This window comes from Macaca nemestrina, chromosome 13, assembly GCF_043159975.1.
Source record: "Macaca nemestrina isolate mMacNem1 chromosome 13, mMacNem.hap1, whole genome shotgun sequence".
Lineage (NCBI taxonomy): Eukaryota > Metazoa > Chordata > Mammalia > Primates > Cercopithecidae > Macaca > Macaca nemestrina.
In genome coordinates this window covers 97,153,906-97,177,077 of record NC_092137.1, presented here as the reverse complement: position 1 = coordinate 97,177,077, position 23,172 = coordinate 97,153,906, and positions in this window count along the sequence as shown.

Genomic DNA, 23,172 nt, shown 5'->3' with positions numbered 1-23,172 from the left:
TTTCTGAGAAACTTCTTTGTGTTTTGTGAAATCATCTCACAGAGTTACAGCTTTCCCGTCAAGAAGCCTTTCGCTAAGACAGTTCTTGTGGAATTGGCAAAGTGATATTTGGAAGCCCATAGAGGGCTATGGTGAAAAAGGAAATATCCTCACATGAAATCTGGAAAGAAGCTTTCTGAGAAACTGCTTAGTGTTCTGTTAATTCATCTCACAGACTTACATCTGTATTTCGTGGATCTCTTTGCTAGCCTTATTTCTGTGGAATCTGAGAACAGATATTTCCTTTCCCTTTGAAGACTATAGGGCCAAAGGAAATATCCTCCGATAACAAAGAGAAAGAAGCTTTCTGAGAAACTTCTTTGTGTTCTGTGAAATCATCTCACAGAGTTACAGCTTTCCCCTCAAGAAGCCTTTCGCTAAGACAGTTCTTGTGGAATTGGCAAAGTGATATTTGGAAGCCCATAGAGGGCTATGGTGAAAAAGGAAATATCCTCACATGAAATCTGGAAAGAGGCTTTCTGAGAAACTGCTTTGTGTTCTGTTAATTCATCTCACAGAGTTACATCTGTATTTCGTGGATCTCTTTGCTAGCCTTATTTCTGTGGAATCTGAGAACAGATATTTCGGATCCCTTGGAAGACTATAGGGCCAAAGGAAATATCCTCCGATAACAAAGAGAAAGAAGCTTTCTGAGAAACTTCTTTGTGTTTTGTGAAATCATCTCACAGAGTTACAGCTTTCCCCTCAAGAAGCCTTTCGCTAAGACAGTTCTTGTGGAATTGGCAAAGTGATATTTGGAAGCCCATAGAGGGCTATGGTGAAAAAGGAAATATCCTCACATGAAATCTGGAAAGAAGCTTTCTGAGAAACTCCTTAGTGTTCTGTTAATTCATCGCACAGAGTTACATCTGTATTTCGTGGATCTCTTTGCTAGCCTTATTTCTGTGGAATCTGAGAACAGATATTTCCTTTCCCTTTGAAGACTATAGGGCCAAAGGAAATATACTCCGATAACAAAGAGAAAGAAGCTTTCTGAGAAATTTCTTTGTGTTCTGTGAAATCATCTCACAGAGTTACAGCTTTCCCCTCAAGAAGCCTTTCGCTAAGACAGTTCTTGTGGAATTGGCAAAGTGATATTTGGAAGCCCATAGAGGGCTATGGTGAAAAAGGAAATATCCTCAGATGAAATCTGGAAAGTAGCTTTCTGAGAAACTGCTTAGTGTTCTGTTAATTCATCTCACAGAGTTACATCTGTATTTCGTGGATCTCTTTGCTAGCCTTATTTCTGTGGAATCTGAGAACAGATATTTCCGATCCATTGGAAGACTATAGGGCCAAAGGAAATATCCTGCGATAACGAAGAGAAAGAAGCTTTCTGAGAAACTTCTTTGTGTTGTGTGAAATCATCTCACAGAGTTACAGCTTTCCCCTCAAGAAGCCTTTCGCTAAGAGAGTTCTTGTGGAATTGGCAAAGTGATATTTGGAAGCCCATAGAGGGCTATGGTGAAAAAGGAAATATCCTCACATGAAATCTGGAAAGAAGCTTTCTGAGAAACTGCTTAGTGTTCTGTTAATTCATCTCACAGAGTTACATCTGTATTTCGTGGATCTCTTTGCTAGCCTTATTTCTGTGGAATCTGAGAACAGATATTTCGGATCCCTTGGAAGACTATAGGGCCAAAGGAAATATCCTCCGATAACAAAGAGAAAGAAGCTTTCTGAGAAACTTCTTTGTGTTCTGTGAAATCATCTCACAGAGTTACAGCTTTCCCCTCAAGAAGCCTTTCGCTAAGACAGTTCTTGTGGAATTGGCAAAGTGATATTTGGAAGCCCATAGAGGGCTATGGTGAAAAAGGAAATATCCTCAGATGAAATCTGGAAAGAAGCTTTCTGAGAAACTGCTTAGTGTTCTGTTAATTCATCGCACAGAGTTACATCTGTATTTCGTGGATCTCTTTGCTAGCCTTATTTCTGTGGAATCTGAGAACAGATATTTCGGATCCCTTGGAAGACTATAGGGCCAAAGGAAATATCCTGCGATAACAAAGAGAAAGAAGCTTTCTGAGAAATTTCTTTGTGTTCTGTGAAATCATCTCACAGAGTTACAGCTTTCCCGTGAAGAAGCCTTTCGCTAAGACAGTTCTTGTGGAATTGGCAAAGTGATATTTGGAAGCCCTTACAGGGCTATGGTGAAAAAGGAAATATCCTCACATGAAATCTGGAAAGAGGCTTTCTGAGAAACTGCTTTGTGTTCTGTTAATTCATCTCACAGATTTACATCTGTATTTCGTGGATCTCTTTGCTAGCCTTATTTCTGTGGAATCTGAGAACAGATATTTCGGATCCCTTGGAAGACTATAGGGCCAAAGGAAATATCCTCCGATAACAAAGAGAAAGAAGCTTTCTGAGAAACTTCTTTGTGTTTTGTGAAATCATCTCACAGAGTTACAGCTTTCCCCTCAAGAAGCCTTTCGCTAAGACAGTTCTTGTGGAATTGGCAAAGTGATATTTGGAAGCCCATAGAGGGCTATGGTGAAAAAGGAAATATCCTCACATGAAATCTGGAAAGAAGCTTTCTGAGAAACTCCTTAGTGTTCTGTTAATTCATCGCACAGAGTTACATCTGTATTTCGTGGATCTCTTTGCTAGCCTTATTTCTGTGGAATCTGAGAACAGATATTTCCTTTCCCTTTGAAGACTATAGGGCCAAAGGAAATATACTCCGATAACAAAGAGAAAGAAGCTTTCTGAGAAATTTCTTTGTGTTCTGTGAAATCATCTCACAGAGTTACAGCTTTCCCCTCAAGAAGCCTTTCGCTAAGACAGTTCTTGTGGAATTGGCAAAGTGATATTTGGAAGCCCATAGAGGGCTATGGTGAAAAAGGAAATATCCTCAGATGAAATCTGGAAAGTAGCTTTCTGAGAAACTGCTTAGTGTTCTGTTAATTCATCTCACAGAGTTACATCTGTATTTCGTGGATCTCTTTGCTAGCCTTATTTCTGTGGAATCTGAGAACAGATATTTCCGATCCATTGGAAGACTATAGGGCCAAAGGAAATATCCTGCGATAACGAAGAGAAAGAAGCTTTCTGAGAAACTTCTTTGTGTTCTGTGAAATCATCTCACAGAGTTACAGCTTTCCCCTCAAGAAGCCTTTCGCTAAGACAGTTCTTGTGGAATTGGCAAAGTGATATTTGGAAGCCCATAGAGGGCTATGGTGAAAAAGGAAATATCCTCACATGAAATCTGGAAAGAAGCTTTCTGAGAAACTGCTTAGTGTTCTGTTAATTCATCTCACAGAGTTACATCTGTATTTCGTGGATCTCTTTGCTAGCCTTATTTCTGTGGAATCTGAGAACAGATATTTCGGATCCCTTGGAAGACTATAGGGCCAAAGGAAATATCCTCCGATAACAAAGAGAAAGAAGCTTTCTGAGAAACTTCTTTGTGTTCTGTGAAATCATCTCACAGAGTTACAGCTTTCCCCTCAAGAAGCCTTTCCCTAAGACAGTTCTTGTGGAATTGGCAAAGTGATATTTGGAAGCCCATAGAGGGCTATGGTGAAAAAGGAAATATCCTCATATGAAATCTGGAAAGAAGCTTTCTGAGAAACTGCTTAGTGTTCTGTTAATTCATCTCACAGAGTTACATCTGTATTTCGTGGATCTCTTTGCTAGCCTTATTTCTGTGGAATCTGAGAACAGATATTTCGGATCCCTTGGAAGACTATAGGGCCAAAGGAAATATCCTGCGATAACAAAGAGAAAGAAGCTTTCTGAGAAATTTCTTTGTGTTCTGTGAAATCATCTCACAGAGTTACAACTTTCCCGTGAAGAAGCCTTTCGCTAAGACAGTTCTTGTGGAATTGGCAAAGTGATATTTGGAAGCCCTTAGAGGGCTATGGTGAAAAAGGAAATATCCTCACATGAAATCTGGAAAGAGGCTTTCTGAGAAACTGCTTTGTGTTCTGTTAATTCATCTCACAGAGTTACATCTGTATTTCGTGGATCTCTTTGCTAGCCTTATTTCTGTGGAATCTGAGAACAGATATTTCGGATCCCTTGGAAGACTATAGGGCCAAAGGAAATATCCTCCGATAACAAAGAGAAAGAAGCTTTCTGAGAAACTTCTTTGTGTTTTGTGAAATCATCTCACAGAGTAACAGCTTTCCCGTCAAGAAGCCTTTCGCTAAGACAGTTCTTGTGGAATTGTCAAAGTGATATTTGGAAGCCCATAGACGGCTATGGTGAAAAAGGAAATATCCTCACATGAAATCTGGAAAGAAGCTTTCTGAGAAACTCCTTAGTGTTCTGTTAATTCATCGCACAGAGTTACATCTGTATTTCGTGGATCTCTTTGCTAGCCTTATTTCTGTGGAATCTGAGAACAGATATTTCCTTTCCCTTTGAAGACTATAGGGCCAAAGGAAATATCCTCCGATAACAAAGAGAAAGAAGCTTTCTGAGAAATTTCTTTGTGTTCTGTGAAATCATCTCACAGAGTTACAGCTTTCCCCTCAAGAAGCCTTTCGCTAAGACAGTTCTTGTGGAATTGGCAAAGTGATATTTGGAAGCCCATAGAGGGCTATGGTGAAAAAGGAAATATCCTCAGATGAAATCTGGAAAGAAGCTTTCTGAGAAACTGCTTAGTGTTCTGTTAATTCATCTCACAGAGTTACATCTGTATTTCGTGGATCTCTTTGCTAGCCTTATTTCTGTGGAATCTGAGAACAGATATTTCGGATCCCTTGGAAGACTATAGGGCCAAAGGAAATATCCTCCGATAACAAAGAGAAAGAAGCTTTCTGAGAAACTTCTTTGTGTTCTGTGAAATCATCTCACAGAGTTACAGCTTTCCCCTCAAGAAGCCTTTCCCTAAGACAGTTCTTGTGGAATTGGCAAAGTGATATTTGGAAGCCCATAGAGGGCTATGGTGAAAAAGGAAATATCCTCAAATGAAATCTGGAAAGAAGCTTTCTGAGAAACTGCTTAGTGTTCTGTTAATTCATCTCACAGAGTTACATCTGTATTTCGTGGATCTCTTTGCTAGCCTTATTTCTGTGGAATCTGAGAACAGATATTTCGGATCCCTTGGAAGACTATAGGGCCAAAGGAAATATCCTCCGATAACAAAGAGAAAGAAGCTTTCTGAGAAACTTCTTTGTGTTTTGAGAAATCATCTCACAGAGTTACAGCTTTCCCGTCAAGAAGACTTTCGCTAAGACAGTTCTTGTGGAATTGGCAAAGTGATATTTGGAAGCCCATAGAGGGCTATGGTGAAAAAGGAAATATCGTCACATGAAATCTGGAAAGAAGCTTTCTGAGAAACTGCTTAGTGTTCTGTTAATTCATCTCACAGAGTTACATCTGTATTTCGTGGATCTCTTTGCTAGCCTTATTTCTGTGGAATCTGAGAACAGATATTTCGGATCCATTGGAAGACTACAGGGCCAAAGGAAATATCCTGCGATAACAAAGAGAAAGAAGCTTTCTGAGAAACTTCTTTGTGTTCTGTGAAATCATCTCACAGAGTTACAGCTTTCCCCTCAAGAAGCCTTTCGCTAAGAGAGTTCTTGTGGAATTGGCAAAGTGATATTTGGAAGCCCATAGAGGGCTATGGTGAAAAAGGAAATATCCTCAGATGAAATCTGGAAAGAAGCTTTCTGAGAAACTGCTTAGTGTTCTGTTAATTCATCTCACAGAGTTACATCTGTATTTCGTGGATCTCTTTGCTAGCCTTATTTCTGTGGAATCTGAGAACAGATATTTCGGATCCCTTGGAAGACTATAGGGCCAAAGGAAATATCCTCCGATAACAAAGAGAAAGAAGCTTTCTGAGAAACTTCTTTGTGTTCTGTGAAATCATCTCACAGAGTTACAGCTTTCCCCTCAAGAAGCCTTTCCCTAAGCCAGTTCTTGTGGAATTGGCAAAGTGATATTTGGAAGCCCATAGAGGGCTATGGTGAAAACGAAATATCCTCACATGAAATCTGGAAAGAAGCTTTCTGAGAAACTGCTTTGTGTTCTGTTAATTCATCTCACAGAGTTACATCTGTATTTCGTGGATCTCTTTGCTAGCCTTATTTCTGTGGAATCTGAGAACAGATATTTCGGATCCCTTGGAAGACTATAGGGCCAAAGGAAATATCCTCCGATAACAAACAGAAAGAAGATTTCTGAGGAACTTCTTTGTGTTCTGTGAAATCATCTCACAGAGTTACAGCTTTCCCCTCAAGAAGCCTTTCGCTAAGACAGTTCTTGTGGAATTGGCAAAGTGATATTTGGACGCCCATAGAGGGCAATGGTGAAAAAGGAAATATCCTCAAATGAAATCTGGAAAGAAGCTTTCTGAGAAACTGCTTAGTGTTCTGTTAATTCATCTCACAGAGTTACATCTGTATTTCGTGGATCTCTTTGCTAGCCTTATTTCTGTGGAATCTGAGAACAGATATTTCGGATCCCTTGGAAGACTATAGGGCCAAAGGAAATATCCTCCGATAACAAAGAGAAAGAAGCTTTCTGAGAAACTTCTTTGTGTTTTGTGAAATCATCTCACAGAGTTACAGCTTTCCCGTCAAGAAGCCTTTCGCTAAGACAGTTCTTGTGGAATTGGCAAAGTGATATTTGGAAGCCCATAGAGGGCTATGGTGAAAAAGGAAATATCCTCACATGAAATCTGGAAAGAAGCTTTCTGAGAAACTCCTTAGTGTTCTGTTAATTCATCTCACAGAGTTACATCTGTATTTCGTGGATCTCTTTGCTAGCCTTATTTCTGTGGAATCTGAGAACAGATATTTCGGATCCCTTGGAAGACTATAGGGCCAAAGGAAATATCCTCCGATAACAAAGAGAAAGAAGCTTTCTGAGAAACTTCTTTGTGTTCTGTGAAATCATCTCACAGAGTTACAGCTTTCCCCTCAAGAAGCCTTTCGCTAAGACAGTTCTTGTGGAATTGGCAAAGTGATATTTGGAAGCCCATAGAGGGCTATGGTGAAAAAGGAAATATCCTCACATGAAATCTGGAAAGAGGCTTTCTGAGAAACTGCTTTGTGTTCTGTTAATTCATCTCACAGAGTTACATCTGTATTTCGTGGATCTCTTTGCTAGCCTTATTTCTGTGGAATCTGAGAACAGATATTTCGGATCCCTTGGAAGACTATAGGGCCAAAGGAAATATCCTCCGATAACAAAGAGAAAGAAGCTTTCTGAGAAACTTCTTTGTGTTTTGTGAAATCATCTCACAGAGTTACAGCTTTCCCCTCAAGAAGCCTTTCGCTAAGACAGTTCTTGTGGAATTGGCAAAGTGATATTTGGAAGCCCATAGAGGGCTATGGTGAAAAAGGAAATATCCTCACATGAAATCTGGAAAGAAGCTTTCTGAGAAACTCCTTAGTGTTCTGTTAATTCATCGCACAGAGTTACATCTGTATTTCGTGGATCTCTTTGCTAGCCTTATTTCTGTGGAATCTGAGAACAGATATTTCCTTTCCCTTTGAAGACTATAGGGCCAAAGGAAATATACTCCGATAACAAAGAGAAAGAAGCTTTCTGAGAAATTGCTTTGTGTTCTGTGAAATCATCTCACAGAGTTACAGCTTTCCCCTCAAGAAGCCTTTCGCTAAGACAGTTCTTGTGGAATTGTCAAAGTGATATTTGGAAGCCCATAGAGGGCTATGGTGAAAAAGGAAATATCCTCAGATGAAATCTGGAAAGTAGCTTTCTGAGAAACTGCTTAGTGTTCTGTTAATTCATCTCACAGAGTTACATCTGTATTTCGTGGATCTCTTTGCTAGCCTTATTTCTGTGGAATCTGAGAACAGATATTTCCGATCCATTGGAAGACTATAGGGCCAAAGGAAATATCCTGCGATAACGAAGAGAAAGAAGCTTTCTGAGAAACTTCTTTGTGTTCTGTGAAATCATCTCACAGAGTTACAGCTTTCCCCTCAAGAAGCCTTTCGCTAAGACAGTTCTTGTGGAATTGGCAAAGTGATATTTGGAAGCCCATAGAGGGCTATGGTGAAAAAGGAAATATCCTCACATGAAATCTGGAAAGAAGCTTTCTGAGAAACTGCTTAGTGTTCTGTTAATTCATCTCACAGAGTTACATCTGTATTTCGTGGATCTCTTTGCTAGCCTTATTTCTGTGGAATCTGAGAACAGATATTTCGGATCCCTTGGAAGACTATAGGGCCAAAGGAAATATCCTCCGATAACAAAGAGAAAGAAGCTTTCTGAGAAACTTCTTTGTGTTCTGTGAAATCATCTCACAGAGTTACAGCTTTCCCCTCAAGAAGCCTTTCCCTAAGACAGTTCTTGTGGAATTGTCAAAGTGATATTTGGAAGCCCATAGAGGGCTATGGTGAAAAAGGAAATATCCTCAGATGAAATCTGGAAAGAAGCTTTCTGAGAAACTGCTTAGTGTTCTGTTAATTCATCTCACAGAGTTACATCTGTATTTCGTGGATCTCTTTGCTAGCCTTATTTCTGTGGAATCTGAGAACAGATATTTCGGATCCCTTGGAAGACTATAGGGCCAAAGGAAATATCCTGCGATAACAAAGAGAAAGAAGCTTTCTGAGAAATTTCTTTGTGTTCTGTGAAATCATCTCACAGAGTTACAGCTTTCCCGTGAAGAAGCCTTTCGCTAAGACAGTTCTTGTGGAATTGGCAAAGTGATATTTGGAAGCCCTTAGAGGGCTATGGTGAAAAAGGAAATATCCTCACATGAAATCTGGAAAGAGGCTTTCTGAGAAACTGCTTTGTGTTCTGTTAATTCATCTCACAGAGTTACATCTGTATTTCTTGGATCTCTTTGCTAGCCTTATTTCTGTGGAATCTGAGAACAGATATTTTGGATCCCTTGGAAGACTATAGGGCCAAAGGAAATATCCTCCGATAACAAAGAGAAAGAAGCTTTCTGAGAAACTTCTTTGTGTTTTGTGAAATCATCTCACAGAGTAACAGCTTTCCCGTCAAGAAGCCGTTCGCTAAGACAGTTCTTGTGGAATTGTCAAAGTGATATTTGGAAGCCCATAGACGGCTATGGTGAAAAAGGAAATATCCTCACATGAAATCTGGAAAGAAGCTTTCTGAGAAACTCCTTAGTGTTCTGTTAATTCATCGCACAGAGTTACATCTGTATTTCGTGGATCTCTTTGCTAGCCTTATTTCTGTGGAATCTGAGAACAGATATTTCCTTTCCCTTTGAAGACTATAGGGCCAAAGGAAATATCCTCCGATAACAAAGAGAAAGAAGCTTTCTGAGAAATTTCTTTGTGTTCTGTGAAATCATCTCACAGAGTTTCAGCTTTCCCCTCAAGAAGCCTTTCGCTAAGACTGTTCTTCTGGAATTGGCAAAGTGATATTTGGAAGCCCATAGAGGGCTATGGTGAAAAAGGAAATATCCTCACATGAAATCTGGAAAGTAGCTTTCTGAGAAACTGCTTAGTGTTCTGTTAATTCATCTCACAGAGTTACATCTGTATTTCGTGGATCTCTTTGCTAGCCTTATTTCTGTGGAATCTGAGAACAGATATTTCGGATCCATTGGAAGACTATAGGGCCAAAGGAAATATCCTGCGATAACAAAGAGAAAGAAGCTTTCTGAGAAACTTCTTTGTGTTTTGTGAAATCATCTCACAGAGTTACAGCTTTCCCGTCAAGAAGCCTTTCGCTAAGACAGTTCTTGTGGAATTGGCAAAGTGATATTTGGAAGCCCATAGAGGGCTATGGTGAAAAAGGAAATATCCTCACATGAAATCTGGAAAGAAGCTTTCTGAGAAACTCCTTAGTGTTCTGTTAATTCATCGCACAGAGTTACATCTGTATTTCGAGGATCTCTTTGCTAGCCTTATTTCTGTGGAATCTGAGAACAGATATTTCGGATCCCTTGGAAGACTATAGGGGCAAAGGAAATATCCTCCGATAACAAAGAGAAAGAAGCTTTCTGAGAAATTTCTTTGTGTTCTGTGAAATCATCTCACAGAGTTACAGCTTTCCCCTCAAGAAGCCTTTCGCTAAGACAGTTCTTGTGGAATTGGCAAAGTGATATTTGGAAGCCCATAGAGGGCTATGGTGAAAAAGGAAATATCCTCAGATGAAATCTGGAAAGTAGCTTTCTGAGAAACTGCTTAGTGTTCTGTTAATTCATCTCACAGAGTTACATCTGTATTTCGTGGATCTCTTTGCTAGCCTTATTTCTGTGGAATCTGAGAACAGATATTTCGGATCCCTTGGAAGACTATAGGGCCAAAGGAAATATCCTGCGATAACAAAGAGAAAGAAGCTTTCTGAGAAATTTCTTTGTGTTCTGTGAAATCATCTCACAGAGTTACAGCTTTCCCGTCAAGAAGCCTTTCGCTAAGACAGTTCTTGTGGAATTGGCAAAGTGATATTTGGAAGCCCATAGAGGGCTATGGTGAAAAAGGAAATATCCTCAGATGAAATCTGGAAAGAAGCTTTCTGAGAAACTGCTTAGTGTTCTGTTAATTCATCTCACAGAGTTACATCTGTATTTCGTGGATCTCTTTGCTAGCCTTATTTCTGTGGAATCTGAGAACAGATATTTCGGATCCCTTGGAAGACTATAGGGCCAAAGGAAATATCCTCCGATAACCAAGAGAAAGAAGCTTTCTGAGAAACTTCTTTGTGTTTTGTGAAATCATCTCACAGAGTTACAGCTTTCCCGTCAAGAAGCCTTTCGCTAAGACAGTTCTTGTGGAATTGGCAAAGTGATATTTGGAAGCCCATAGAGGGCTATGGTGAAAAAGGAAATATCCTCACATGAAATCTGGAAAGAAGCTTTCTGAGAAACTCCTTAGTGTTCTGTTAATTCATCGCACAGAGTTACATCTGTATTTCGAGGATCTCTTTGCTAGCCTTATTTCTGTGGAATCTGAGAACAGATATTTCGGATCCCTTGGAAGACTATAGGGGCAAAGGAAATATCCTCCGATAACAAAGAGAAAGAAGCTTTCTGAGAAATTTCTTTGTGTTCTGTGAAATCATCTCACAGAGTTACAGCTTTCCCCTCAAGAAGCCTTTCGCTAAGACAGTTCTTGTGGAATTGGCAAAGTGATATTTGGAAGCCCATAGAGGGCTATGGTGAAAAAGGAAATATCCTCAGATGAAATCTGGAAAGAAGCTTTCTGAGAAACTGCTTAGTGTTCTGTTAATTCATCTCACAGAGTTACATCTGTATTTCGTGGATCTCTTTGCTAGCCTTATTTCTGTGGAATCTGAGAACAGATATTTCGGATCCCTTGGAAGACTATAGGGCCAAAGGAAATATCCTCCGATAACCAAGAGAAAGAAGCTTTCTGAGAAACTTCTTTGTGTTTTGTGAAATCATCTCACAGAGTTACAGCTTTCCCGTCAAGAAGCCTTTCGCTAAGACAGTTCTTGTGGAATTGGCAAAGTGATATTTGGAAGCCCATAGAGGGCTATGGTGAAAAAGGAAATATCCTCACATGAAATCTGGAAAGAAGCTTTCTGAGAAACTCCTTAGTGTTCTGTTAATTCATCGCACAGAGTTACATCTGTATTTCGAGGATCTCTTTGCTAGCCTTATTTCTGTGGAATCTGAGAACAGATATTTCGGATCCCTTGGAAGACTATAGGGGCAAAGGAAATATCCTCCGATAACAAAGAGAAAGAAGCTTTCTGAGAAATTTCTTTGTGTTCTGTGAAATCATCTCACAGAGTTACAGCTTTCCCCTCAAGAAGCCTTTCGCTAAGACAGTTCTTGTGGAATTGGCAAAGTGATATTTGGAAGCCCATAGAGGGCTATGGTGAAAAAGGAAATATCCTCAGATGAAATCTGGAAAGTAGCTTTCTGAGAAACTGCTTAGTGTTCTGATAATTCATCTCACAGAGTTACATCTGTATTTCGTGGATCTCTTTGCTAGCCTTATTTCTGTGGAATCTGAGAACAGATATTTCGGATCCCTTGGAAGACTATAGGGCCAAAGGAAATATCCTGCGATAACAAAGAGAAAGAAGCTTTCTGAGAAATTTCTTTGTGTTCTGTGAAATCATCTCACAGAGTTACAGCTTTCCCGTCAAGAAGCCTTTCGCTAAGACAGTTCTTGTGGAATTGGCAAAGTGATATTTGGAAGCCCATAGAGGGCTATGGTGAAAAAGGAAATATCCTCAGATGAAATCTGGAAAGAAGCTTTCTGAGAAACTGCTTAGTGTTCTGTTAATTCATCTCACAGAGTTACATCTGTATTTCGTGGATCTCTTTGCTAGCCTTATTTCTGTGGAATCTGAGAACAGATATTTCGGATCCCTTGGAAGACTATAGGGCCAAAGGAAATATCCTCCGATAACCAAGAGAAAGAAGCTTTCTGAGAAACTTCTTTGTGTTTTGTGAAATCATCTCACAGAGTTACAGCTTTCCCGTCAAGAAGCCTTTCGCTAAGACAGTTCTTGTGGAATTGGCAAAGTGATATTTGGAAGCCCATAGAGGGCTATGGTGAAAAAGGAAATATCCTCACATGAAATCTGGAAAGAAGCTTTCTGAGAAACTCCTTAGTGTTCTGTTAATTCATCGCACAGAGTTACATCTGTATTTCGAGGATCTCTTTGCTAGCCTTATTTCTGTGGAATCTGAGAACAGATATTTCGGATCCCTTGGAAGACTATAGGGGCAAAGGAAATATCCTCCGATAACAAAGAGAAAGAAGCTTTCTGAGAAATTTCTTTGTGTTCTGTGAAATCATCTCACAGAGTTACAGCTTTCCCCTCAAGAAGCCTTTCGCTAAGACAGTTCTTGTGGAATTGGCAAAGTGATATTTGGAAGCCCATAGAGGGCTATGGTGAAAAAGGAAATATCCTCAGATGAAATCTGGAAAGTAGCTTTCTGAGAAACTGCTTAGTGTTCTGTTAATTCATCTCACAGAGTTACATCTGTATTTCGTGGATCTCTTTGCTAGCCTTATTTCTGTGGAATCTGAGAACAGATATTTCCTTTCCCTTTGAAGACTATAGGGCCAAAGGAAATATCCTCCGATAACAAAGAGAAAGAAGCTTTCTGAGAAACTTCTTTGTGTTCTGTGAAATCACCTCACAGAGTTACAGCTTTCCCGTCAAGAAGCCTTTCGCTAAGACAGTTCTTGTGGAATTGGCAAAGTGATATTTGGAAGCCCATAGAGGGCTATGGTGAAAAAGGAAATATCCTCAGATGAAATCTGGAAAGAAGCTTTCTGAGAAACTGCTTAGTGTTCTGTTAATTCATCTCACAGAGTTACATCTGTATTTCGTGGATCTCTTTGCTAGCCTTATTTCTGTGGAATCTGAGAACAGATATTTCGGATCCCTTGGAAGACTATAGGGCCAAAGGAAATATCCTCCGATAACCAAGAGAAAGAAGCTTTCTGAGAAACTTCTTTGTGTTTTGTGAAATCATCTCACAGAGTTACAGCTTTCCCGTCAAGAAGCCTTTCGCTAAGACAGTTCTTGTGGAATTGGCAAAGTGATATTTGGAAGCCCATAGAGGGCTATGGTGAAAAAGGAAATATCCTCACATGAAATCTGGAAAGAAGCTTTCTGAGAAACTCCTTAGTGTTCTGTTAATTCATCGCACAGAGTTACATCTGTATTTCGAGGATCTCTTTGCTAGCCTTATTTCTGTGGAATCTGAGAACAGATATTTCGGATCCCTTGGAAGACTATAGGGGCAAAGGAAATATCCTCCGATAACAAAGAGAAAGAAGCTTTCTGAGAAATTTCTTTGTGTTCTGTGAAATCATCTCACAGAGTTACAGCTTTCCCCTCAAGAAGCCTTTCGCTAAGACAGTTCTTGTGGAATTGGCAAAGTGATATTTGGAAGCCCATAGAGGGCTATGGTGAAAAAGGAAATATCCTCAGATGAAATCTGGAAAGTAGCTTTCTGAGAAACTGCTTAGTGTTCTGTTAATTCATCTCACAGAGTTACATCTGTATTTCGTGGATCTCTTTGCTAGCCTTATTTCTGTGGAATCTGAGAACAGATATTTCGGATCCCTTGGAAGACTATAGGGCCAAAGGAAATATCCTGCGATAACAAAGAGAAAGAAGCTTTCTGAGAAATTTCTTTGTGTTCTGTGAAATCATCTCACAGAGTTACAGCTTTCCCGTCAAGAAGCCTTTCGCTAAGACAGTTCTTGTGGAATTGGCAAAGTGATATTTGGAAGCCCATAGAGGGCTATGGTGAAAAAGGAAATATCCTCAGATGAAATCTGGAAAGAAGCTTTCTGAGAAACTGCTTAGTGTTCTGTTAATTCATCTCACAGAGTTACATCTGTATTTCGTGGCTCTCTTTGCTAGCCTTATTTCTGTGGAATCTGAGAACAGATATTTCGGATCCCTTGGAAGACTATAGGGCCAAAGGAAATATCCTCCGATAACCAAGAGAAAGAAGCTTTCTGAGAAACTTCTTTGTGTTTTGTGAAATCATCTCACAGAGTTACAGCTTTCCCGTCAAGAAGCCTTTCGCTAAGACAGTTCTTGTGGAATTGGCAAAGTGATATTTGGAAGCCCATAGAGGGCTATGGTGAAAAAGGAAATATCCTCACATGAAATCTGGAAAGAAGCTTTCTGAGAAACTCCTTAGTGTTCTGTTAATTCATCGCACAGAGTTACATCTGTATTTCGAGGATCTCTTTGCTAGCCTTATTTCTGTGGAATCTGAGAACAGATATTTCGGATCCCTTGGAAGACTATAGGGGCAAAGGAAATATCCTCCGATAACAAAGAGAAAGAAGCTTTCTGAGAAATTTCTTTGTGTTCTGTGAAATCATCTCACAGAGTTACAGCTTTCCCCTCAAGAAGCCTTTCGCTAAGACAGTTCTTGTGGAATTGGCAAAGTGATATTTGGAAGCCCATAGAGGGCTATGGTGAAAAAGGAAATATCCTCAGATGAAATCTGGAAAGTAGCTTTCTGAGAAACTGCTTAGTGTTCTGTTAATTCATCTCACAGAGTTACATCTGTATTTCGTGGATCTCTTTGCTAGCCTTATTTCTGTGGAATCTGAGAACAGATATTTCCTTTCCCTTTGAAGACTATAGGGCCAAAGGAAATATCCTCCGATAACAAAGAGAAAGAAGCTTTCTGAGAAACTTCTTTGTGTTCTGTGAAATCACCTCACAGAGTTACAGCTTTCCCGTCAAGAAGCCTTTCGCTAAGACAGTTCTTGTGGAATTGGCAAAGTGATATTTGGAAGCCCATAGAGGGCTATGGTGAAAAAGGAAATATCCTCAGATGAAATCTGGAAAGAAGCTTTCTGAGAAACTGCTTAGTGTTCTGTTAATTCATCTCACAGAGTTACATCTGTATTTCGTGGATCTCTTTGCTAGCCTTATTTCTGTGGAATCTGAGAACAGATATTTCGGATCCCTTGGAAGACTATAGGGCCAAAGGAAATATCCTCCGATAACCAAGAGAAAGAAGCTTTCTGAGAAACTTCTTTGTGTTTTGTGAAATCATCTCACAGAGTTACAGCTTTCCCGTCAAGAAGCCTTTCGCTAAGACAGTTCTTGTGGAATTGGCAAAGTGATATTTGGAAGCCCATAGAGGGCTATGGTGAAAAAGGAAATATCCTCACATGAAATCTGGAAAGAAGCTTTCTGAGAAACTCCTTAGTGTTCTGTTAATTCATCGCACAGAGTTACATCTGTATTTCGAGGATCTCTTTGCTAGCCTTATTTCTGTGGAATCTGAGAACAGATATTTCGGATCCCTTGGAAGACTATAGGGGCAAAGGAAATATCCTCCGATAACAAAGAGAAAGAAGCTTTCTGAGAAATTTCTTTGTGTTCTGTGAAATCATCTCACAGAGTTACAGCTTTCCCCTCAAGAAGCCTTTCGCTAAGACAGTTCTTGTGGAATTGGCAAAGTGATATTTGGAAGCCCATAGAGGGCTATGGTGAAAAAGGAAATATCCTCAGATGAAATCTGGAAAGTAGCTTTCTGAGAAACTGCTTAGTGTTCTGTTAATTCATCTCACAGAGTTACATCTGTATTTCGTGGATCTCTTTGCTAGCCTTATTTCTGTGGAATCTGAGAACAGATATTTCGGATCCCTTGGAAGACTATAGGGCCAAAGGAAATATCCTGCGATAACAAAGAGAAAGAAGCTTTCTGAGAAATTTCTTTGTGTTCTGTGAAATCATCTCACAGAGTTACAGCTTTCCCGTCAAGAAGCCTTTCGCTAAGACAGTTCTTGTGGAATTGGCAAAGTGATATTTGGAAGCCCATAGAGGGCTATGGTGAAAAAGGAAATATCCTCAGATGAAATCTGGAAAGAAGCTTTCTGAGAAACTGCTTAGTGTTCTGTTAATTCATCTCACAGAGTTACATCTGTATTTCGTGGATCTCTTTGCTAGCCTTATTTCTGTGGAATCTGAGAACAGATATTTCGGATCCCTTGGAAGACTATAGGGCCAAAGGAAATATCCTCCGATAACCAAGAGAAAGAAGCTTTCTGAGAAACTTCTTTGTGTTTTGTGAAATCATCTCACAGAGTTACAGCTTTCCCGTCAAGAAGCCTTTCGCTAAGACAGTTCTTGTGGAATTGGCAAAGTGATATTTGGAAGCCCATAGAGGGCTATGGTGAAAAAGGAAATATCCTCACATGAAATCTGGAAAGAAGCTTTCTGAGAAACTCCTTAGTGTTCTGTTAATTCATCGCACAGAGTTACATCTGTATTTCGAGGATCTCTTTGCTAGCCTTATTTCTGTGGAATCTGAGAACAGATATTTCGGATCCCTTGGAAGACTATAGGGGCAAAGGAAATATCCTCCGATAACAAAGAGAAAGAAGCTTTCTGAGAAATTTCTTTGTGTTCTGTGAAATCATCTCACAGAGTTACAGCTTTCCCCTCAAGAAGCCTTTCGCTAAGACAGTTCTTGTGGAATTGGCAAAGTGATATTTGGAAGCCCATAGAGGGCTATGGTCAAAAAGGAAATATCCTCAGATGAAATCTGGAAAGTAGCTTTCTGAGAAACTGCTTAGTGTTCTGTTAATTCATCTCACAGAGTTACATCTGTATTTCGTGGATCTCTTTGCTAGCCTTATTTCTGTGGAATCTGAGAACAGATATTTCCTTTCCCTTTGAAGACTATAGGGCCAAAGGAAATATCCTCCGATAACAAAGAGAAAGAAGCTTTCTGAGAAACTTCTTTGTGTTCTGTGAAATCACCTCACAGAGTTACAGCTTTCCCGTCAAGAAGCCTTTCGCTAAGACAGTTCTTGTGGAATTGGCAAAGTGATATTTGGAAGCCCATAGAGGGCTATGGTGAAAAAGGAAATATCCTCAGATGAAATCTGGAAAGAAGCTTTCTGAGAAACTGCTTAGTGTTCTGTTAATTCATCTCACAGAGTTACATCTGTATTTCGTGGATCTCTTTGCTAGCCTTATTTCTGTGGAATCTGAGAACAGATATTTCGGATCCCTTGGAAGACTATAGGGCCAAAGGAAATATCCTCCGATAACCAAGAGAAAGAAGCTTTCTGAGAAACTTCTTTGTGTTTTGTGAAATCATCTCACAGAGTTACAGCTTTCCCGTCAAGAAGCCTTTCGCTAAGACAGTTCTTGTGGAATTGGCAAAGTGATATTTGGAAGCCCATAGAGGGCTATGGTGAAAAAGGAAATATCCTCACATGAAATCTGGAAAGAAGCTTTCTGAGAAACTCCTTAGTGTTCTGTTAATTCATCGCACAGAGTTACATCTGTATTTCGAGGATCTCTTTGCTAGCCTTATTTCTGTGGAATCTGAGAACAGATATTTCGGATCCCTTGGAAGACTATAGGGGCAAAGGAAATATCCTCCGATAACAAAGAGAAAGAAGCTTTCTGAGAAATTTCTTTGTGTTCTGTGAAATCATCTCACAGAGTTACAGCTTTCCCCTCAAGAAGCCTTTCGCTAAGACAGTTCTTGTGGAATTGGCAAAGTGATATTTGGAAGCCCATAGAGGGCTATGGTGAAAAAGGAAATATCCTCAGATGAAATCTGGAAAGTAGCTTTCTGAGAAACTGCTTAGTGTTCTGTTAATTCATCTCACAGAGTTACATCTGTATTTCGTGGATCTCTTTGCTAGCCTTATTTCTGTGGAATCTGAGAACAGATATTTCGGATCCCTTGGAAGACTATAGGGCCAAAGGAAATATCCTGCGATAACAAAGAGAAAGAAGCTTTCTGAGAAATTTCTTTGTGTTCTGTGAAATCATCTCACAGAGTTACAGCTTTCCCGTCAAGAAGCCTTTCGCTAAGACAGTTCTTGTGGAATTGGCAAAGTGATATTTGGAAGCCCATAGAGGGCTATGGTGAAAAAGGAAATATCCTCAGATGAAATCTGGAAAGAAGCTTTCTGAGAAACTGCTTAGTGTTCTGTTAATTCATCTCACAGAGTTACATCTGTATTTCGTGGATCTCTTTGCTAGCCTTATTTCTGTGGAATCTGAGAACAGATATTTCGGATCCCTTGGAAGACTATAGGGCCAAAGGAAATATCCTCCGATAACCAAGAGAAAGAAGCTTTCTGAGAAACTTCTTTGTGTTTTGTGAAATCATCTCACAGAGTTACAGCTTTCCCGTCAAGAAGCCTTTCGCTAAGACAGTTCTTGTGGAATTGGCAAAGTGATATTTGGAAGCCCTTAGAGGGCTATGGTGAAAAAGGAAATATCCTCACATGAAATCTGGAAAGAAGCTTTCTGAGAAACTCCTTAGTGTTCTGTTAATTCATCGCACAGAGTTACATCTGTATTTCGAGGATCTCTTTGCTAGCCTTATTTCTGTGGAATCTGAGAACAGATATTTCGGATCCCTTGGAAGACTATAGGGGCAAAGGAAATATCCTCCGATAACAAAGAGAAAGAAGCTTTCTGAGAAATTTCTTTGTGTTCTGTGAAATCATCTCACAGAGTTACAGCTTTCCCCTCAAGAAGCCTTTCGCTAAGACAGTTCTTGTGGAATTGGCAAAGTGATATTTGGAAGCCCATAGAGGGCTATGGTGAAAAAGGAAATATCCTCAGATGAAATCTGGAAAGTAGCTTTCTGAGAAACTGCTTAGTGTTCTGTTAATTCATCTCACAGAGTTACATCTGTATTTCGTGGATCTCTTTGCTAGCCTTATTTCTGTGGAATCTGAGAACAGATATTTCCTTTCCCTTTGAAGACTATAGGGCCAAAGGAAATATCCTCCGATAACAAAGAGAAAGAAGCTTTCTGAGAAACTTCTTTGTGTTCTGTGAAATCACCTCACAGAGTTACAGCTTTCCCGTCAAGAAGCCTTTCGCTAAGACAGTTCTTGTGGAATTGGCAAAGTGATATTTGGAAGCCCATAGAGGGCTATGGTGAAAAAGGAAATATCCTCAGATGAAATCTGGAAAGAAGCTTTCTGAGAAACTGCTTAGTGTTCTGTTAATTCATCTCACAGAGTTACATCTGTATTTCGTGGATCTCTTTGCTAGCCTTATTTCTGTGGAATCTGAGAACAGATATTTCGGATCCCTTGGAAGACTATAGGGCCAAAGGAAATATCCTCCGATAACCAAGAGAAAGAAGCTTTCTGAGAAACTTCTTTGTGTTTTGTGAAATCATCTCACAGAGTTACAGCTTTCCCGTCAAGAAGCCTTTCGCTAAGACAGTTCTTGTGGAATTGGCAAAGTGATATTTGGAAGCCCATAGAGGGCTATGGTGAAAAAGGAAATATCCTCACATGAAATCTGGAAAGAAGCTTTCTGAGAAACTCCTTAGTGTTCTGTTAATTCATCGCACAGAGTTACATCTGTATTTCGAGGATCTCTTTGCTAGCCTTATTTCTGTGGAATCTGAGAACCGATATTTCGGATCCCTTGGAAGACTATAGGGGCAAAGGAAATATCCTCCGATAACAAAGAGAAAGAAGCTTTCTGAGAAATTTCTTTGTGTTCTGTGAAATCATCTCACAGAGTTACAGCTTTCCCCTCAAGAAGCCTTTCGCTAAGACAGTTCTTGTGGAATTGGCAAAGTGATATTTGGAAGCCCATAGAGGGCTATGGTGAAAAAGGAAATATCCTCAGATGAAATCTGGAAAGTAGCTTTCTGAGAAACTGCTTAGTGTTCTGTTAATTCATCTCACAGAGTTACATCTGTATTTCGTGGATCTCTTTGCTAGCCTTATTTCTGTGGAATCTGAGAACAGATATTTCGGATCCCTTGGAAGACTATAGGGCCAAAGGAAATATCCTGCGATAACAAAGAGAAAGAAGCTTTCTGAGAAATTTCTTTGTGTTCTGTGAAATCATCTCACAGAGTTACAGCTTTCCCGTCAAGAAGCCTTTCGCTAAGACAGTTCTTGTGGAATTGGCAAAGTGATATTTGGAAGCCCATAGAGGGCTATGGTGAAAAAGGAAATATCCTCAGATGAAATCTGGAAAGAAGCTTTCTGAGAAACTGCTTAGTGTTCTGTTAATTCATCTCACAGAGTTACATCTGTATTTCGTGGATCTCTTTGCTAGCCTTATTTCTGTGGAATCTGAGAACAGATATTTCGGATCCCTTGGAAGACTATAGGGCCAAAGGAAATATCCTCCGATAACCAAGAGAAAGAAGCTTTCTGAGAAACTTCTTTGTGTTTTGTGAAATCATCTCACAGAGTTACAGCTTTCCCGTCAAGAAGCCTTTCGCTAAGACAGTTCTTGTGGAATTGGCAAAGTGATATTTGGAAGCCCATAGAGGGCTATGGTGAAAAAGGAAATATCCTCACATGAAATCTGGAAAGAAGCTTTCTGAGAAACTCCTTAGTGTTCTGTTAATTCATCGCACAGAGTTACATCTGTATTTCGAGGATCTCTTTGCTAGCCTTATTTCTGTGGAATCTGAGAACAGATATTTCGGATCCCTTGGAAGACTATAGGGGCAAAGGAAATATCCTCCGATAACAAAGAGAAAGAAGCTTTCTGAGAAATTTCTTTGTGTTCTGTGAAATCATCTCACAGAGTTACAGCTTTCCCCTCAAGAAGCCTTTCGCTAAGACAGTTCTTGTGGAATTGGCAAAGTGATATTTGGAAGCCCATAGAGGGCTATGGTGAAAAAGGAAATATCCTCAGATGAAATCTGGAAAGTAGCTTTCTGAGAAACTGCTTAGTGTTCTGTTAATTCATCTCACAGAGTTACATCTGTATTTCGTGGATCTCTTTGCTAGCCTTATTTCTGTGGAATCTGAGAACAGATATTTCCTTTCCCTTTGAAGACTATAGGGCCAAAGGAAATATCCTCCGATAACAAAGAGAAAGAAGCTTTCTGAGAAACTTCTTTGTGTTCTGTGAAATCACCTCACAGAGTTACAGCTTTCCCGTCAAGAAGCCTTTCGCTAAGACAGTTCTTGTGGAATTGGCAAAGTGATATTTGGAAGCCCATAGAGGGCTATGGTGAAAAAGGAAATATCCTCAGATGAAATCTGGAAAGAAGCTTTCTGAGAAACTGCTTAGTGTTCTGTTAATTCATCTCACAGAGTTACATCTGTATTTCGTGGATCTCTTTGCTAGCCTTATTTCTGTGGAATCTGAGAACAGATATTTCGGATCCCTTGGAAGACTATAGGGCCAAAGGAAATATCCTCCGATAACCAAGAGAAAGAAGCTTTCTGAGAAACTTCTTTGTGTTTTGTGAAATCATCTCACAGAGTTACAGCTTTCCCGTCAAGAAGCCTTTCGCTAAGACAGTTCTTGTGGAATTGGCAAAGTGATATTTGGAAGCCCATAGAGGGCTATGGTGAAAAAGGAAATATCCTCACATGAAATCTGGAAAGAAGCTTTCTGAGAAACTCCTTAGTGTTCTGTTAATTCATCGCACAGAGTTACATCTGTATTTCGAGGATCTCTTTGCTAGCCTTATTTCTGTGGAATCTGAGAACAGATATTTCGGATCCCTTGGAAGACTATAGGGGCAAAGGAAATATCCTCCGATAACAAAGAGAAAGAAGCTTTCTGAGAAACTTCTTTGTGTTCTGTGAAATCACCTCACAGAGTTACAGCTTTCCCCTCAAGAAGCCTTTCGCTAAGACAGTTCTTGTGGAATTGGCAAAGTGATATTTGGAAGCCCATAGAGAGCTATGGTGAAAAAGGAAATATCCTCAGATGAAATCTGGAAAGTAGCTTTCTGAGAAACTGCTTAGTGTTCTGTTAATTCATCTCACAGAGTTACATCTGTATTTCGTGGATCTCTTTGCTAGCCTTATTTCTGTGGAATCTGAGAACAGATATTTCGGATCCCTTGGAGGACTATAGGGCCAAAGGAAATATCCTCCGATAACAAAGAGAAAGAAGCTTTCTGAGAAACTTCTTTGTGTTCTGTGAAATCATCTCACAGAGTTACAGCTTTCCCCTCAAGAAGCCTTTCCCTAAGACAGTTCTTGTGGAATTGGCAAAGTGATATTTGGAAGCCCATAGAGGGCTATGGTGAAAAAGGAAATATCCTCAGATGAAATCTGGAAAGAAGCTTTCTGAGAAACTGCTTAGTGTTCTGTTAATTCATCTCACATAGTTATATCTGTATTTCGTGGATCTCTTTGCTAGCCTTATTTCTGTGGAATCTGAGAACAGATATTTCGGATCCCTTGGAAGACTATAGGGCCAAAGGAAATATCCTCCGATAACCAAGAGAAAGAAGCTTTCTGAGAAACTTCTTTGTGTTCTGTGAAATCATCTCACAGAGTTACAGCTTTCCCCTCAAGAAGCCTTTCGCTCAGACAGTTCTTGTGGAATTGGCAAAGTGATATTTGGAAGCCCATAGAGGGCTATGGTGAAAAAGGAAATATCCTCAAATGAAATCTGGAAAGAAGCTTTCTGAGAAACTGCTTAGTGTTCTGTTAATTCATCTCACAGAGTTACATCTGTATTTCGTGGATCTCTTTGCTAGCCTTATTTCTGTGGAATCTGAGAACAGATATTTCGGATCCCTTGGAAGACTATAGGGCCAAAGGAAATATTCTCCGATAACAAAGAGAAAGAAGCTTTCTGAGAAACTTCTTTGTGTTTTGTGAAATCAACTCACAGAGTTACAGCTTTCCCGTCAAGAAGCCTTTCGCTAAGACAGTTCTTGTGGAATTGGCAAAGTGATATTTGGAAGCCCATAGAGGGCTATGGTGAAAAAGGAAATATCCTCACATGAAATCTGGAAAGAAGCTTTCTGAGAAACTCCTTAGT